At 37.3% G+C, this 19,684-nt stretch overlaps 1 non-coding gene across 1 annotated transcript; it reads left to right on the forward strand.

Annotated features, from left to right (window-relative positions):
• Positions 1 to 13,545: 13,545 nt before the first annotated feature.
• LOC123588672 lies at positions 13,546 to 13,649 on the forward strand. The gene has a single exon (XR_006707975.1). It is a non-coding gene; the product is annotated as a U6 spliceosomal RNA (small nuclear RNA).
• Positions 13,650 to 19,684: the final 6,035 nt, after the last annotated feature.

Raw genomic sequence — 19,684 nt, forward strand, 5'->3', positions numbered from 1 at the left:
CACATTCTTTTCTGGTCCAATTGTGCCTATGTTCATAACAAAATTTTCAAAGACTACTCCTTTTATTTATCTTTTATCTCTTGGATCTTCTGCCTCCTAATATTCTGAATATTCTGAATATTTTTATGAAGAGTGGCTGCTTTAAATAATGCCCTTTTCTTAGGGGGCCTGGATGGCTTAGTCGGTTACACATCCAACTCTTTGATTTTGGCTCAGGTCATAATCTCGTGGTCCACGAGGTTGAGACCTGTGTTGGGCTTTGTGCTGCCTGCTGGGGTTTCTGTCTCTGCCTCTCTCCTGTTCATGCTCTCTCTCTGCCTTTCAAAATAAATAAATAAACATTTTAAAAAATTCCCTTTCTTAATGAAATTCACCCAAGTAGTTTTTATTGCCTTGTGTCTTCCCATTTTCTTTCCTCTCTGGCGTATGGTCTACCTGGTATCCATAATTGCCATTTTACCTTGCTGTCATTTAACCCACAGTTCATTATTTGCTCTTCTTTTAAATGCATCTGTGTTAATTTCCTCAGAATGTCCTCATTGCCAGCTGGCCTGTTCCCTGCAGATTTCCTGTGGCAAAATGTCACACCTAAGCGCCTGCACCTTTGGTGATTTCTCCCAGCATTTGTTTAGACCCTATCAATCATTATCTCACAATAAACAACAGCTTTGCAAATGGAGAGCAAGGCTTGCCCAGTGATTGATGCTTCTGGATGCCTGTCTTTTCTCCTTGTGAGAATCACAAGGACCCCCTCCCTTTATTTGGAGGGGTCTGGCTGTACCTGCCATGGCTTATGGGAAAACAAGGCTAAACTGCCAATACCCGGCCTCTCTTTTTCTCTTACTGCATTTCCTTATCGGTTGTGACAATATGCCACAATTAATGATAGCAGAAATACCCATGTTTGATACCGCATGCATCACACTTAGGCGTGATGGATTAGCAATCAAGGAAATTAATTCTGCCATTACAAAGTAACATCTGAACTTTGAAGTTAGGCAATTGCATTGTATAAGGTTCAGTTATGAATTCAGCCATAAATATAACATTAGGCAAGCTTATTTAGGAGGAGAATAGTTTCAATATTGTTAGCTTTATAGTTTCCCAAGCAGTGGTTTGCAATTCTTTTCACTAACCTCTATTTCAGAGGGATATAAGGATTATCAGATTTCAAGGTCAGAAAGACATTCAATTATGCTGTGTATTTTTGACCAAGTAAATAATATTTCTGATAGACTGTTCATGATCTCAGGTTCTTCAAAAATCAGTCCTTTCTGGAATGAGTAGTTTAGCTTTGACAGAAGGAATCAGACTTATTGTAATGCGCTTCTCTTGGTTTGAGAACCTTTGGAATAACAGAAGTCAACCCCATTGCCTGTATTTCCTGCACTTTATCACCTTCACAGTTCTTCCATACACTTTTATGCCAAAAGTACAACTTTGGAGGATCTCCTTTAATTGCTTCACAGACTCCATTCTCAAGTCTCCAGTATATGTTCACTTGGAGCCGATATGCACCAACCCTGAGATTACTGAGGCTGCCAGATCAACCCAAGTGTAGTAAAATACATTTTTTTAAAAAAGGCTAAACACTTTAAAATGCAGTAAATAATCAAGACACACAAAAATCTCACACTAAGTGCAGTAATATATCTCATAGGGAAATAATTTTATATTAACCCTCGGTTTACACTGACAGATTCCTACATCTATAGCCATTGTAGGCACAGACTCAACTAACATTGATGGGTCTATTAGTCCCACTGTTTATTTCATTTAAGCCTTTCTGCATGGGGTCAATGTGGTAAATAGCCATTTCACAGCTGTCTGCTGATCTGGTTTGGTCCACAGGTAGATTGTAGATTTGAGTCTCTAGAGACTCAAATGGGAAGCAAAATATTCCTGCATAGGATGGAGAAAACCTTGGTGAGGGCATAGGAAGAAAAGAGGAAGTCAGTAAAAGTGTTGACATTTACCCTTTCCCACATCATCCACAAAGTGACTTCATCCACTGATCTCTAGTATCTTCTCCTTGCAGGAAGACACCACAGTTCTGATGAAAATACCAAACAAGCAGAAATCTATGAAATCTGCTAAATATCTCCTTCACTGATACCTTCAATATTTTGGAATTAATGTAGTAATATTCTGAATCAGGGATTCAGCTAAAGTATGTGGTAAAAAAAGGACTTGCTCAGTATATTCATAGTCTAATTAAGTTCTGAGAAGAATGTCTGAAAAACTTCAGAGATTCATTTCCAAATGTTTTAGACACACCAATTTTCATTGTATTGGTTTGATTTATTAATTGTGAAATATTATTTATTCTTAAGGTGGTTTCCCTAGAATCTATACATGATAATACTATGTTAAATCTATTATTGAATGTGTCAGAAATGCTGCATTTCTCTAAAAACATTCTGATAATTACACTTCACAATTTACACTGTCATTTCATCTAAGTAGTTTAAGTGAATGTGCCGCTTTCTAAATTATTTGAATTTTTGTTGTTTACATAGTTTCATTCCATTCAGTTAAACACATATTTATTGGTGATTTTTTTATGCCAGTAACTGTGCTGGTTTCTAGGAATTAAGGGCAACAACAACTGGAGATTACTATTTTTATCATGCCTCGTATATTACAAAATGGATTCATGAGTCTTAGTTGAGCCCATGCTCACAACGGCTATCATAGTCAGAGAGAATGTGCTTATCAGCCTCATTTGAGTAAACTGAAGTCTGGAATCCAGTAGCCTCTACCCAGTGTATTTTCCAATTGAACTACTATGTTTTTCACTTTTTACATTTGTTGTAAGGGCCACAAAATCAAAATGGGTGCCCTGCAGACAATGAGTCATTTAAAATTTACCAAAGGAAGATCTATACTACATGCCAAAAATTCAAGAGAGTTTTCTATAAGTAAAGTTTAAGCTCACATGTCAGTAATTCCTTAACAACTACTTCCTTGACCCTTTTCCTGTGAGCTTGAGTTTTAAAGAATACTTAAAAATATGTTTCAAATGAGATTAACCAAATTTTGCATTTCTTTAAGATGTAAGCTATTCCAGAAATGAGACATACAAATTCTTCTGTGGTGTGCTTCTTATTTTTGTGTTCATCCATTTTTAACTACTTGAAGTCCCATTGTAAATTGAAAACCTAGTATCAAATAAGTAATATTTGAGGACAAAAGTAAGGTAAAGAACTGAAAAATATGTGTAAGTCTTGTTTCCTGATCGCTCAATCATGTGACCATGATTATACTGTCATGTTCTTCACAGTTATTTGATCAAGATGGTGATGAAGAAGGAAGGAGCGTGTTTCAGTGCATTTACAAAATGCAATTTTTATTCCCTAGAGTGACGACAGCATGATTTATGTCCATGGAGTTAGGTGAAGTTCTGGATGTTAGTTTCAGATAGTGATATGCTTCCTTAAAAGCTCGCGTGGAATCACTCTCCACATACAGAGTGCATTGTCCAGACCATGAAAGAATCCTGCTGTGGTAATACCAACTCTGCAGGATTATTTACCTTTCAAAAAACATATTCTTTTAAATTATTTTATTTTGGCTTATAATAATTGCACACTGTAAGTAGGGTGTGTGTGTGTGTGTGTGTGTGTGTGTATGTATGTATGTATACATAAGCTTAAAATAAATAAGATGTTTAAGTTCTTCATTATGCCTTGCCTTTTTCCTCAAAAACCAAATTTAAATTCAGTGTAAATATATGGTACAATCATTAATTAATTAGCCCCCCCCCTTTTTGAAACACAAACCAGGTATCTTTTGTATTAAGAGATATTACTGAAAGGAAGAATTAGGTGTCCATTAAGCATCAAGTTTATTGATCGTTTGTTGTACCATGACATAGGAGGAGAAGAGAAGCATTGTAAAGGTCGACTTAAAATGAATCAAGACAATAGTAAGACGAAGATGACTAATGGGGAACCTTAAATTCCCAGGAGGTCCTTCACTCCTTCTCCCTTCCCCTGTACCCATCCAATATTTTTATTTCACCTTTCTGTCCCAGGACTGCTCTAGAGAGCCCCTGACTCTCCTTCATACACTGTCTTCAGACTGTAAATCTACTATTTCTTTTTCTTTTTAAAAAAATTTCTTTAATGTTTATATATTTTTGAGACAGAGACAGAATGCAAGTGGGTTATAGGCAGAGAGAGAGGGAGACACAGAAGCAGAAGCAGGCTCCAGGCTCTGAGCTGTCATCACAGAGCCTGACACGAGGCTCAAACTCACGAGCTGTGAGATCATGACCTGAGCCAAAGTCGAACGCTCAACCGACTAAGCCACCCAGGCGCCCCTATTTTTCTTTTTCCCTTCTTTTTTTCCTCAACTTGTCTGTCTCTTGCTCCTCATAACATGTTATCCAAGGGCAGGCCTGGAATCTTCATCAGATGCTGTTCAATCCCCTTTGGGCAGAGTCTTAGGCTGTTTAAGGAAACAGCTGACCAGCATGACGAAAATTTTCAGCAAGTCACAAAAGAGATGAAGGTAATATGATAGAGGAGGCTTCTTTTCCTCCCTAGGTAATGTAATATGAACCAATTAAAAAGATACTTAGCATTCTCCTAATTATAGTATATATTGGTGGTTAAGTGTAGGTTCCAGTATCACACTACTTGAGTTCAAATCTAGACTAAATCTTGAGATTCGTGTTCACATCTCCATTACTATCCATATGACATTAGGCAAATTATTTAACATCTATGCCTCAATTCCCTTAGGTGTAAAATGTAGGTACCATTGGTACCCACTTTATAGGGACATTATAGGATTCAATTTCTCTCTATATAAAGGGCTTACTTAGAAAAGTGCCTGATGTAAGTGCAAAGTGCAGATGGGGTTTACTGGTATTAGTGAACAAATTAAATATTATCATCCCCCCAAAATGCTAATGATAGGTATTAAATTGCTTGCATGTGATGAAAAACTAGGAAGTGTTAGAGTCAGCATGTGAACTCAGTCTGTCTTTAGAAAATGCAATCTTTTTATGATGATTTTAACCATTTGAAGACAATACTTCACTCTATATGGAGAAGGCCTAATGTTATACCTAACAAACTGAGGTTATTTTGAAAATAGCCTCATGACCAGAAGATACACAAGATATTCAGGGACAGGGAAAGATATTCATGCCAGCATCCCTCCATTTACATTCTTTTGAAATTTTTTTTGTAATTTTTTTAACATTTATTTATTTTTGAGAGACAGAGCATGAGTAGGGGAGGGGCAGACAGAGTAAGAGACACAGAATCTGAAGCAGGCTCCAGGCTCTGAACTGTCAGCACAGAGCTGGACGCGGGGCTCGAGCCTATGAACTGTGAGATCATAACCTGAGCCGAAGTCAGATGCTCCACTGAATGAGCCACCCTAGCTCCCTTCCCTCCATTTACATTCTGCAGAGAGTTGTCTTCATCTTTGCAAACATGAGTTCAATTCTTTTTTCTAAAGTGTAGGCAAAAGGCGTAATTCTTTTTACATCACCAGCTTCATAAAATGCCCAAAACTGGTGGATAGTGTGCAGAGATTACTTTTACAGTAATCTTGTCTCATGTGAATATAAACCCATTCCTAGAAATAAACAGAAAAAGAAAAAATTCCCTGACAACACAAATTAGTTGTCATAAAAACCCCACCATAGTAGTCAGGTACTTGGACTTTTCTTTTAACACCTAACAACTTCAGTTTAACATAGTACACTTGATTATCTGCTTATTCATAACAGAGCATATTTTGAGTTTCAGATTAGAGAAGAGACAGAGGTTTTGTTTGAATCAGGCAGACTGGCATTTGCAAGAAATTATAGTTAAGAACAATAAAGTGTTATGCAAAAAATTCATACTAAAGATAAAGTGTATATTTCCAGATAGCACAGAAATAATCCTACTGGTGATTTATCAAGGAATGGTTAAATGATGTTTAGCATTTTCTGTGATCACACAGCTTAGAAACATCTCCATCACACTATACAGAAATAAGCTTATTTTTGACTTGTGAAACTAGAGTCTGGTTATCTGGAAAATACCCGTGCCTTTATAATGCCAGATAAATTAAACGATAATTTAATATATTCTGTATAGAACACAGATGTTCTATGGTGATCATTAAGCATATACATTTTCTTGTTAAACTGAATACTCATTCAAATAGAGATTGAAATTTCACAAAGAGGCTATTCACAAGAAACATTGGTCACTCTTGATAATATGCATCATAATTAGTTTTATAGATATTACACTTAATGTTCAGAGTAGGGAAGGAACATACCAGAAATCTGGAGGCCTGCAGATATTCCATCCAGTACAGAAAATAACTTCTGAAATTGTATTCCATTCTTCTGCTTCCTTAGCTCATAATTTGGTTCTGATTGAGAAGGAAAAAAAATCTCCGAAGATTCAGAGGTTCCAATCATATTAGCACTCAAAAGTTTGGATGTGTCTTCAAATCTCCTGGGCCTGAAAATGTTGGCTGGAAAAGCCATGAAAAACACTGTTTCCTCACAGTGTTTCTGGCAGTTCGACTCCTGCTCCTGGCTGGAAGTTCAAGTGCAGAGACGCATGAAATTGAACAATGATAATAATAAAAACTTTTCTGAAACCATTTTGAAGCTGCAAAAAGTGGGACTTTAGGTCTATCTAATCTGGGGAAATGGCTCAGGTACAATTTTATAGTCAAATGGGTTCATCTTCTTTGCTACTTTCTCATTTGGTTCCCATTGCATGATAATTTTACCCCTTTATTAAGGAGTTCAGACTTTAGCACCACCGAACTGATACCTGCTAATTATTTAGAGTCTGATTAGTTCATTTGTTGGCTAGCAAGACCCCTTTGTTCTGTCCTTTTTTTTCTATGAGCAATATGAATTTCAACTCAATGAATCTTGCTTTTCTGTCACACCTATGCTTGAATATGCTGTGAGAGATCTTGGGTGAAGTACAATGAATTCGGGAGATTATCTCCACATTTCATTATTTCTAGACCTTCTCCTTGACAGTGGGGAACACAACGTTAGAAACTATACCCAAACACTCCCTTGTGCCATTGTCATTTCTGGAGAGAGAATCTCTAGGTTTAAAAAAAAAAAAGGCAGATACTTCCATAGTAAAATGTTCATGTGAATCTTAAAATACTTTCTCTAACACAGGAGTGTGTAAAAAGGAAAATGGATTTAAGCTTATTTGTCCCCTTTTCAACGTGGTTTCTTTCTCACCTTCTTAAAAGGTCTAAGTATTATTTCTAGGATATGAAAAGCAAGTTCTCTTGGATGAACAGTAAAGGTGAATGAATGAGTTGTCAAAAATCACAATCTCATGAAAAAGATGTTTATGATAATATAAACAGATGTTAAGAATTACCTCTTTTTTACTCTTTTCAACAAAGAAGGGGACACTCCTTTGAAGCAAATTCTTAATCACCAACATAACCAAGAGATTCCCTGGAGACATCTTGGTGAGGAGCCTCTCAGTTATGCCTGATACATGATATAAATTGGTACAGATGGGAAGTGATGGACAAAGAATATATTTATTAATTTAAATATCTATGATTAATGAAGGAGTTATTAAAAGACTTGACACTATTTTCCAAATCAATATGCATTCATTCATTCACAGGGCAATATGGTCAGTCTCCATAAAAGGTTCATATTTTTTTTTTGAATCTGCAAAATATTGAAAACCCTTTAATAATTTGCACATGGCATTTTGTGTGGTCATATAAATGCCCTGTTCATTTTTCCTTCCAGACATACTCATTTAGTCAAGGATTATTTTTACACAGACGGATTATGGTGATTAGAAGTTTCCAAAGGAGTTTGCATTCACAATAAATACTGATGATTTTAGCCTACTGAGAGGTTGTTTATAGCAGTTTGTTTTTTTAGCTCAAGTCCATAAGTCTAGCTTTAGAAGCAGTAGGGCCGATAAACCACAAAAGAACTATTTTATGGGTGATCCAGTAATTCAAATTACTAGAAAAAAAGACAAAAGTAAAGAATTTTAAGAAATGACCAGTATTGACTGGTTCATATGGTGGTTGGCATTTGCCTTCATCTGTGGGGTAATTGGACCAGGGGACTACGGATCCATAGCAATACAAGGCTTTCCTTACAAGAGAGTTAATGCACCATCAATCAGCTAGTAGGAATAGTTTCTGTGTTGCAGCCTAAGTATGTGTTCATTCAGCTCATTTGCACTTCAAAGCTGAAGTCGATAATTCAGGCCCAAGTAGGTGCAATTTGGACCATTTCCCTTTTGTAGCATATGAACACAAGCTGAGAAAATCTCTAAATTCGTTTGCACGGGACATTACTGGCCAGAGTTGGCAAAGCAGAGACGCGGCTAGTTTCCTATAGGTAAGTATTATCGCCATGAATAAATCCTTTGAGAGTGAAGGTCTTCAGATAAACATAGTTTTCTCTCTATTGGTGATCAATGGTTTTATTACATAACACATAAGGATACTCTGTTTTACAACAGATCTTGGGATCTTATCTTCAGCAAAACACTTGTGTGGTGAATTAACAAGCACAACCAGTCATCTTCATGGATTAAGAAACATTTGGTGAATGGGGAGGAAGGAAAATGTGATGGGAGAGGTGAGTTCTGTCTAGGTTTGCGACAAAGTGGCTAGATTATTATCAGAAAGTACAAGTACCAGAAAGGTGGTGGGAAAAAGGAAGTTACAACTTTTTTTGTTCAAATAGAATTTAATAAAAACTCTCAATGACCATAGTAGTACCATGTAACATCTACGGAATGTTGTGTTTCTGGTACTTTGTTCTTTGCTGTTTATTATATTCCAGTCTCTACTGAAACATGCTAAGCACTTGATTTGTGTACTAAGACTCTCACAGTCTTAGTGAATCTCAGAGTGATGTTACAAAGTCGGTTCTGCCATCATTTTGTCTCTATATTCCTGTTACAGCCAACTCACTCACTAGGTTACAGGATTTCACAGGCCTTGTTTTATGGGCTACTCATGGGAGTCCTATGAGAGACGATCACATTTAAATGATTGGTTCAATCCTTTGAACTATGGTTTTTGTTTGCATGTTTGTTGTTTGAACTATTTTTAAACCAGCACTTACTGAGTGCTTCCTTTGTGCCCCAACCATGCAAAACACTTTGCATACATGACACAACCTCATTGAATCATCACAATATCCTTATGGGTTGTGCACTAGCATTGTGCCCATTTCACAGATGAAAGAGTTGGGGGCAGAGAGAGAGACAGTAGGGGATTTGTTTCAAGTTAAGACACTTGCCCAGATTTTTCTGGCTGAGCAAAGATCTTAAATCAGATTTACTGATTCCAAGTTAGAGCTTTTATATTATACATACTGTAGTTTATGCCTGTGACACAGGATAATCCTTGTGATATTTGGAATGCACACCAATGTGTTCTTTACAGAGGACAGAAGCATTTTCAAGAGGGGTAACTCAACTTGCAGGGATAGCTTCCTGGCTTCTCATATTCTCCCTCTCCTGGCCTTTTGCCACTTATTCATTCCATCTTTCTGTGCATTCATTGCCCAGTATTCATCTTTGTTTAAATCAGATTGTTTGTTCATTGCTCCTTGAATAGCTGTGCCCATCTTAACATACCATGTGTTCCTTTGCCTGAATGCCACCTATTTTATTGTCCCATCATTGGATACTAAGATTGAGATTTTCTGGGGACATCCCCCCGCCGCTGCTGGAAATCACTGCTCCTACATGAGCTCCCTTCCCTTAGTTTCATGTAAATTCACAATTAATTACATTTTGTCTGTTATCGCCTTTTTTCAGTCATCTTGAAACATTTTCAATAAATCTTTCCCAAATATCATACTTATATCTATAATAATATTTTTCACACCATAAAGGGAATGGTTATTTATAATCTTTATTGAGTGCTAGACTTCTGCCTTTGTATTATGCTAGGGTCTTCTCAAAAATTGCCTTGCAACTATTCTGTGAAGTACGTGTTATTGTGACCATTCTATAGGACGAAAATTGAGGCTTTAAGAAATGAATGAATTGTCTAAGGCAATGCTAGTGGCACAGCCAGGACCCACGAGTTTTTGTCCCCAAACCCTATGTTTCTCTCCCAATACAGTGACTATTGCCCTCAGAGTGATATATATATATATTTTTTTTTTCATTCGTCATGTTAGTAGTTCATTTAACAACTTGCAAAGCTATTCTAGTAAAAAAAAAAGAGTCTAGAAAGGTCTAGAATGAATATCTGCAGATAACATCAGGCACACTGGCCTGATTTGGGTGGGCAGGTAACCTTTCTTTGGATCCTTCTAATCACAGTCTCAAGAGTAGAAATATGTGCATCAGGGCAGGCTGTGCTCCAAGTATCCTTCCTGTTTGGCAACCTCACTTCTCTAGAGGTTGTTTGAACAGTAATTACGCCCTGTGTTCCTGCAAAAACACGATATTTTAAGCAGAGATTTCCACAATGACTCTTTTTAAATTTGCATGCTTCCCTTTGTTTCAAAATTACTGCCATCATCTAATGAAGAGAAATAGGTTAAATTAATCAAAGGAAAAATTTATACTGAATATAAAAAAATCTGCTAATAGGGAGATCCATTAGACGTTATTAGAAGCCCCATTGATTGAGTCATTTAAAAGAAGACTGACTATCCCCTGAGATGATTCTGAAACTACCCCAGGCCAAGGGAGAGAGGAGCAGATGGAACCCACCGGCCCCTCAGTCTCTAATGGGGGTGATTTTTTCCGAATTCCCTCATTTTGCCTTCTTGTCAACAAATCCTGCCATCATTTCACTCACATCTTTGCAACATTTTTCCAGAGCTGTTAACAGAAATCATCTCACAGAGAGTGGGAAAGAATGTCATTTTGTCATTTTCTTGGGGGAGTGGATCAGAAGAACAGGCGGTCTCTGCTTCCTAAGGCTTTCATGATGAAAACAGAAGAGGAGAGTGAGGCCTGCCAGCTTGTGGGGTATAAGAAACAACTTTACTTGGCATCACTGTGTGGAAATAGTAACTGGAAACTCTGCAGTCAGCCTCTCTCTTTATTAACTAGGAGGAAGGACAATTTGGGACCACAACACACCCCAAACTTGCTGGCACTAATGAGCTGCATGAACTTAATCATTACGTTATATCTGAAAAGTAAGAGAGACCTTAATGATCATCAGGTATAACCTCCTTCTTAATGCAGGAACTCCTTTTAATTACAGAATTCCTATGAGATGGCCATTGGAAGCTCATTATTTCATTGAACTCTCTGTCCCATGGTTAGTGGTTTCATTTGTTAAGAAAGGCACCCTTTTATTGATCTAGGACATTTTTTCATTAGTATTTGCTTTCCCATTTGGAATAATGGGAATAATGTGTGATAAAAAAACAGCAATAATGATAATTATGATGATGGTGATGCTGGTGGCTCACAGAATTTTCTCCTATATACGAGGCATGTAATAACATTGCATGTGTTTATATCATTATTTATTATCACAAACATTTTATAATATAGGCATTGATATTTGCTCCCATTTTACAGAAGAAGGAATCAAGACCTAGAGTGCTGGAGTGACCTGGCTGAAAGTCACACTACTGATAAATGGAGAGTTGGAATTTGCACCAAGTGTGCGAGATCTCAGAACCCAAGCTCTTAGGCACTCTGCATACCAGACACACAAACAACTTCTAGCTCTTCATTTTACACATTATCTTCTTATTCTTTCTTTTTTCTGGGCTGCACGTCTCTGCTTCCTTAAGAACTCCTTAATTAATATGACTTTTAGTCACCACATGATCATAGCTGATTGTATTTTATAGGTTTCTAGATTTCTTCCCTAATATATGGAATTTTGAGCTGGAAATAATACTGAAATGTTTGAAAAATGCAGCATATAGAAGATTCTATGGCCACCCTTCACCACTTTTCCAAATCAAGTTTCTCCCTCTGCGAAAGTTTTTAAAATAAAGATAATTGACTTCAGAAGAATACCAAAGTACAAAACTTAAAGAAGTTAGAAAATATTTACAACTGAGAAGACCCCATTTTCAGACCAGAAGGATTCTTTTTATTTCTCTGAAATATCCCATTTTCTCTGTAATACTGACTATAAAACTTACTTTAGGGACACCTTGGTGGCTCAGTCAGTTAAGCGTTTGACTCTTGATTTTTGGCTCAGGTCATGATCTCATCGTTTGTGAAATTGAGCCCCGTGTTGGGCTCTACACTGACAGCACAGAGCTTTACTGGGATTCTCTTTCTCCCTCTCTCTCTGCTCTTCCTCTGCTTCTCTCTCTCTCTCTCTCTCTCTCACTCTCTCTCTCTCTCTCCTACACACACACACACACACACACACACATACACATATAAATAAGTAAATAAACTTTATTTAAAAAGAACACTTAGTTTAAATGATTTCTTACTTGATTTGAGGACATGGAACTACATCTTCCTCCATCATCTGAAATTTGGGATGAATGTGCTTTCACCTCAGCTGCCTCAGCTGCCGCACATGGGGAGTACATCACTCATGTAAGAACTCCAGGGCAAACTTCTGGCCAAGGTAATGTTGCTAACAGAACTCAGACTTTCCGATTAGTCAGGAGGAGAAATGAGAAGTTGTTTGGACTGGCTTTGGGTGGTTAAGGAAAATTAAAGAGCAGGAGAGGAGAGACATAATCCCCACAGCTGTAGTGATAGTTGGGGCCACTGCAAAAGCTCCTGGCTGCTGATACCTTTGCCTGGAACTCTGAAGAAAGTTCTGATGCTGGTGTGGAAATTGTGCTGAACAAGAACTGGTCTTTGAGAAAATTCCTAGGGTGTGTATAAGTAAGCTAGTATGCTTTCAAGGAACTCATACACATTCCAGGCAAGTAGCAAAGCCAGTGCCCAAAGAAGCAGATAGACCTTGTTAAAAGAGGGAAATAGTAGTAAAAGTAGTAGTTATAGTAACAAAATATTATGTAAAATAGAACAATGTCAGTAATATAAAGAGTCAAACGTGGAAATGAGAAGAGAGAAGGCTTTTGTAGTTAGGCCATTGCTATGCCTTTCCACATCCTTTTCTATGTGACTTAATGATGTTCATGGCAAAAGGGTCTTCAACGAAGTGTCTTTGGAGAGATAACCTATTCCAATGAAAAGTAGACACTATTACAATGTCAGGATTTCTGGGTTACAGTTCTGGTCAGTAAGTAGTACTGTTGTTTGAGGTACTTTTTATTATTAGATTATTATACGTAAAGATTAAAAACCAACAACAGCAATGCAGAATGCCGTAAAACCATACCTCTCCCTTGCTCTACCTTTCCAATTACCTAGTCCTTGTTCTTGTTATTTTTTAAAATGCTGCTTCTTATGGAGGTTACATCCTAGCTGTAAGCAACGTGCTGGTATGACTTTTTCTTGATTTATGAAACATAGGCATTATCATTTCCTGTCTATTGAAGATGAACATTTAGCTCACTTATATAACCCCAACATCCCCTCCTCTACTCAACCCTTAGTTAATATTTTAGTTTTCCAGTTGGTTAAATCTTTAGTACTTGTTTCAACAGCATATATGCTAAAATTGGAATGATACAGAGATTAGCATGGCTCCTGCTCAGGGACGACATGCAAATTAATGAAGCATTATATATTTTTATGGAATATTGTTCAGCCTTAAAAAAGATTGCACTTCTAACACATGCTATAACATGAAATACCCTTGAAGACATATGCCAAGTGAAATAAGCCAGAGATAAAAGGACAAATATTATATGATTCTACTTACATGAGATACCTAAAGTAATCATATCATAGAGACACAAAGTAGAATGTTTAGGCATTAATATCAGGGGCTGGGGAGAGGGGGCAATAGGAGTTCTAGTTTAATGGGTATAGAATTTTAGTTGGGGAAGATGAAAAAATTCTGGAGATGAATAGTGGTGATGGTTATGCAACAATGTGAATGCACTTAATACCACTGGACTGTATACACTTAAAAATTCTTAAAATGGTAAATTTTGTCATGTATGTTTTAGCACAGTAAAATGTATAAATATATCTCATATTTAACTTTTCTTTTAAAAATTATTTTATTTTATGTTATTTTATGTTATTTTATTTGAGAGAGAGGGAGCATAAAGTGTGGGAGAGAGAGGGAGAAAGAGAGAGAATCTTAAGCAGGCTCTGTGTTCAACACAGTGCTTAATCCTGTGACCCTGGGATCATGACCTGAGCCGAAATCAAGTCAGACATTCAACAGACTGAGCCACCCAGGCACCCAACTTTCCTTATCTTTTGACTTTCGTATAAAATTATTATGTTTCTCCACATCTCAGCCTTCACCCTCATTGTGCTAGAATAACTTCATATACAAACTATTCATAAAAGTATGTAGAAGCAGGGGTGCCTCAGTGGCTCAGTCGATTAAGCATCCGACTTCGGCTCAGGTCATGATCTTGTGGTCCGTGAGTTTGAGCCCTGCGTCAGGCGCTGTGCTGACAGCCCAGAACCCAGAGCCTGCTTCAGATTTCTATGTGTGTGTGTCTCTCTCTGACCCTCCCCTACCCATGCTCTGTCTTTCTCTGTCTCTCTCAAAAATGAATAAAATTAGGGCGCCTGGGTGGCGCAGTCGGTTAAGCGTCCGACTTCAGCCAGGTCACGATCTCGCGGTCCGTGAGTTCGAGCCCCGCGTCGGGCTCTGGGCTGATGGCTCAGAGCCTGGAGCCTGTTTCCGATTCTGTGTCTCCCTCTCTCTCTGCCCCTCCCCCGTTCATGCTCTGTCTCTCTCTGTCCCAAAAATAAATAAACTTTAAAAATGAATAAAATTAAAAAAAAATTTTTTTTAAAGTATGTAGAAGCGGTTGTTGCATACATTGGTGCTGTTCACAAATGATTTTTCCTCCCTCTTCATTCCTTGCACATGGAATTATTGAACTTTGTACCCCTTGTGGCTGGGGAAGCCAAGAGGCTAGCTTTGGCCAATGAACTGAGCAGCAGGGAAGCAAGTCATTGTCAGATCTGGGCATCGAACTGTTCAACTCTCAATCTTCTGCCACAGCAACTCAAAATTTGAGTTGGCTGTTTTCTGTGTTTGTTTGTTTTCTCTTTATGTTCTGAGATTTCCTGATGTTATGTTTAGAGTAGGTATTTGTTTCACCCATTCTTGTGTATAAGCAGGGTACTCTTTAAATAGATTCATGTGCAAAATTTTCCTGTGTTTTATTTTGCTTATTCCTTCCCTTCTTTTTTCTGTTTTCTCCTTCCAGATCTCATATTTGTTGGATGTCTGGGATATGTGATTGTCCTCTTATTCCTTTTATATTTTACCACATATTTTCTGTTTCTTCATCCTTTTTGCTGTGTATATATGCAGAGTTCTTTGACTTTATCTTATTGTGTTTGGTTTTGGTTTGGTTTTGGTATCATCTTTCAAATCTCTCTGAGAATACTGATTAGATTTTTTTTCAAGTTTCTTCTCTTCAACGAGTTGCTTCTGTTTCCACGGGGAATATTTTGTTTATTTTGCCATTTTAATACTGTTATTTTTCTTTATATGCCCGACTGATTATAAGTTATTTGCACATTTTTAAAACAGAAAGTACTGAGTTGACTTTTCCAGGGAGCGGATTGGATTTTTTCTGCTGTATTTGCATGCTTATTTTCCTTACAAAAAATTCCCTTGAGTCAGGAGGCTAACCTGGCCAGGTCTGCACTTGATTCACTGAGGATCCAGGCTTTTGATAAGAGATTACTAAAATGGGAAAGAATTTATTCTCTGGTGCCAGCACCCAGCTAGTAGTCCTAATTCTATCCACTCAATCCATTATATTTCTTAATGTTGGGGTCATTATTTTTGTTAGGGTGATCATTATTTTGCTTTATTTTCTTTTGCCTTGATTCATTGTGAGGTTTCTTGTACTCTTGTTATATCTATATAGAAATATAGGAGAGTGAGGAGAAGAGGAGGGAGGTGATTGGCTTCTCAATCTAGACACAGAATTTCAGTTAGACTTTCTATTTCTCTCTACCAATTTTGGCTCACGTTCATAATTCTACCCTCCATTCTCATTGATTTTATTCCAGACATTTTGGGAGTTCTGCCTAGAAGATTAGCTCCCTCTTTCCCTGCCATCCTTTACTGTGTTAACTTTGGGCTGCAGATTCCTCTGGTTTCTTTGTGTAACTGGATGGTTCTCATCCATTTTTCATCTCCAGAATGCTTTGAAATCTAACGTTGAATTATGGTCCTTCTCCCATTCTCTTTCCTGTTAGGGTTTATGGGTTTAATTCTGTTTGTATTCTCTTTAATTTTAATGAGGAGTAGAGGCAAATGCAGAACTTGATCACCATGTTAAACCAGAGTTCACCCCGTGCACTTGCAGAACACCAAGGACTGCGTTGCACTTTGCGCATCTGCAGTGCCATCCAGTATGTTCTCATTGAGGGCCACGTGTGATGAGCTGGGATAGCTAGAACGCAGGTGGATATTTTTATTTCTTCCTGGAAACAAGGCACATTGACATCTTTTCTTGGTTTTTAAGCTATTTGAAAAGAACATTATAGGAAAATAGAAGGTGGATGTAAGTCAGGATTTGAATCAATAGAACTTTCTCTTGATAAATATATATTCTCTTGATATTTATATGTATAACATATATATAACTGGGTCTTGGAAAAAGTTGGATATAATAACCAAAACACAATTCCATTATTAAACTAAGAATTCTGTTTTTGAGTGTATCTAATTGCAATGACTTAATTAAAAGGAAACTAAAAAATATAATAAAAGTAGTAATTACCAGAAAAGCTAAAGAATTTTAGTAGGTTTTCTGTTTGCATTTTAGAAGATGTTGTATCTCAAAGAATCTTGAATTCAAGTTTTATTCTTGTAGTTTCCTGCATCTATAATTATCCCTCGAGTCGTTTTCCTCAGTTCTTGTAAGAATGCATCTGGTGCTTCTGAAAAATATTTTCACAAGTGCTCTTGGGTGATTTATTGGTGCTTACATCCATCCTATGTTGGGTGTGTAAAATCGTGCCTACTCCAAATGTCCGGTGTCGACAGCAGCACAGTTTTTATAATCCATCCAAACCTCCCTTCTATCCACCTGCTTTCATTAACTCATACTGCTTTTGCCCTCCCTAAACTCCCAGGGTATTCATGATGCAGTCTGGTTCCTGTTATACACCTCAGCATTCCTCTCCCTCTGATACCTCATTTGAATCGTCTTCTCATTTATATCAACCTTGTTTGTCCTGTATACAATCACATGTCCAAAACTCTTTTGAGTCCATATTTCTTAACTTTTTTTTTTTAAGATTATACCGATGGGTACAATCCAGTGTAGATGGGGAGAAGGAGCAAAAGAGGTTTCTTTAATTTGAGCTTTGGGCATCAAGCCAGAATCAAATACTGGATAGCATCTAAGGAGAAAAACTGTTGGTCAAAGCCAAATACTTGCAATACGAGGTATGTGAAGGGCTGGAGAATACTGGAGCAGGGAGCAATAGATCGGAAAAAGTCAACTGAAAGTGGCCTACATGATTATCAGAGTTAAGGGTTAGAGTTCTCAGCTGTGCTTTTTTACACAGTGATACTTTGTAAAATAGAATATATGAAATTAAAATCTGAGTGTCACCCTATATATTATCCTTTGAAAATCAAATATGATTTATGTGCTTTTAAAAGATCTAATAGACATAAGCTATGCAATGCATTATAGTAAAAATTATGGAAAATTTGATACTGACTAAGGCATTACCCTCAAAGAAACCTATTATATGGCAGGAGAGAGATATGTATACTTAACAACGGAGTGGTGGTACAGAAAAAATAAATGACGATATTTTGTAAGTGGCATTATAATTGTTTGGAACTGAAAGTATACAATATATTTATGATGGTGGTTTATTTTTTTTCCATCCTAGCCCTTGGACCCACAAAATCAAGGCAATGCTTACTCTCACTGGGGAGCACATGTTAAGATGAGAAATAATGATAGCTTGCCAACTAGTTCTATCATGGTTCATGGCAGGACATAGTTTCGATTTATTGAAAGTGTGCTGAAGGTGGCCAGAACAGAAGTTCCTGTTAATCGCTCCTCTTTGCCTATAAAATGAGAATACTTCCTTAATACAAATATTTCAAATTATGCCAGCTGGCAGATCATCTCGCCTAACTACAATTCCAAATCTTTCCATTGATTTCTCACAGTAGAACTTGAAGATATTTTTTCACTCCTCCAGTCCTCTTTGAAAAGTATCAAAAACCATGAATCACCACTGATCTTTGAGTTCAGTGCTGGATTTTTTTTAGATAACTATACCTTTTAAAGCATTTTGTTCACTAATGTGTTTGTTTAGACACCTACACTATATTTCATTTACAATAAAGTCTCCCATTTAGCCATTTTGCCAAAGGAAAGGTCATTCTGTGGTTAATGTCACTCATCTTATTAGAGAGAATCTCCAAACCATTGTTATATATGGCTTAGTTCTTCTACTGAGAAGAGCTGGTGCGTGTGTGTGTGTGTGTGTGTGTGCGCGCGTGTGTGTGTGTTTTCCCACTGTCATCACCTTCAGTGTTCTAAGAATCTGTTAAATGCCTGCATTTCTAGCTTCTAGGTGCACAGAGTAACAGAAAGAAATGTCTTCCTGTAACAATAGCATGCAACATAGGTTGCAGTGCCTGTAACCCAGATTAGGTTGATTAGAACCTACTTTGAATTGTGAGGTTGGATGAATTATGAGGAAGGGAGAGACTCTGCAATAAGGCTACCAGCCTGAGCATAGCACAACTTAAATTTAGGGGCAGCACTTGCAAAGATGGCAGTAAGTAGGACTCTGCAATCTGGTGGAGGTCTTCCACCATAGATTCTTTGGTCCAGATACACTAAAAGTAAATCCTCAGTTTGTTGAGAGAAAGGTAGCATCCCATTGCTACATAGTACAGAGAGTAGCATCAGATATTCAAGCTATTCCATATTTATGATATTAGCATTTACCTATAGGAAAAATAGAACGTTTCAAATTGAAATTTCAGTCTCTTCCCATCCATTGAAATCAAACATGAATGATTCATTAATTTATCAGAGATACAATGGGCACATGTTATATACAATTCATTCTGTAGATGTTATAGAAAATTCAATGGTTAATAAAGCAGTGGCCTCAGCAGATCTGGCAGAAGAGTAAGATAAGTACACATTTGACAGAGTGGTGAAAAAGAAGAGGGATAGTGTGAGTTGATCGCAGATGTTTCTAGCCTCAGGATTATAAAACAGAAATGCAGGTTTTATGATTGTGATGTAGACCACATATAATATAGACTAGCAACATAAGTGATGACAGACATCTTTGCATTCACGGAGCATTCAGATATCTTTTCATAGGTAAGTTTTTGTGTCTTCAGAGATGATACTGTGTGGCTTTAGACATAGACAAATAACAGATACCAAAACACACACACACACACACACACACACACACACACACACAGACATATGTAATTTTTAAAATATTTGTATTTGAGAGAGAGAGAGAAAGAAAGAGAACACATACACGAGAGAGCATGAACAGGGGAGGAGCAGAGAGAGAGGAAGACAGAGTCCAAAGCAGGCTCTGCACTATTAGCACAAAGCCCGACGTGGAGCTCAAACTCACGAACCTGTTAGATTGTGACCTGAGCTGAA

The sequence above is a fragment of the Leopardus geoffroyi genome, chromosome D3 (assembly GCF_018350155.1).
Source record: "Leopardus geoffroyi isolate Oge1 chromosome D3, O.geoffroyi_Oge1_pat1.0, whole genome shotgun sequence".
In the NCBI taxonomy this organism is placed as follows: Eukaryota; Metazoa; Chordata; class Mammalia; order Carnivora; family Felidae; genus Leopardus; species Leopardus geoffroyi.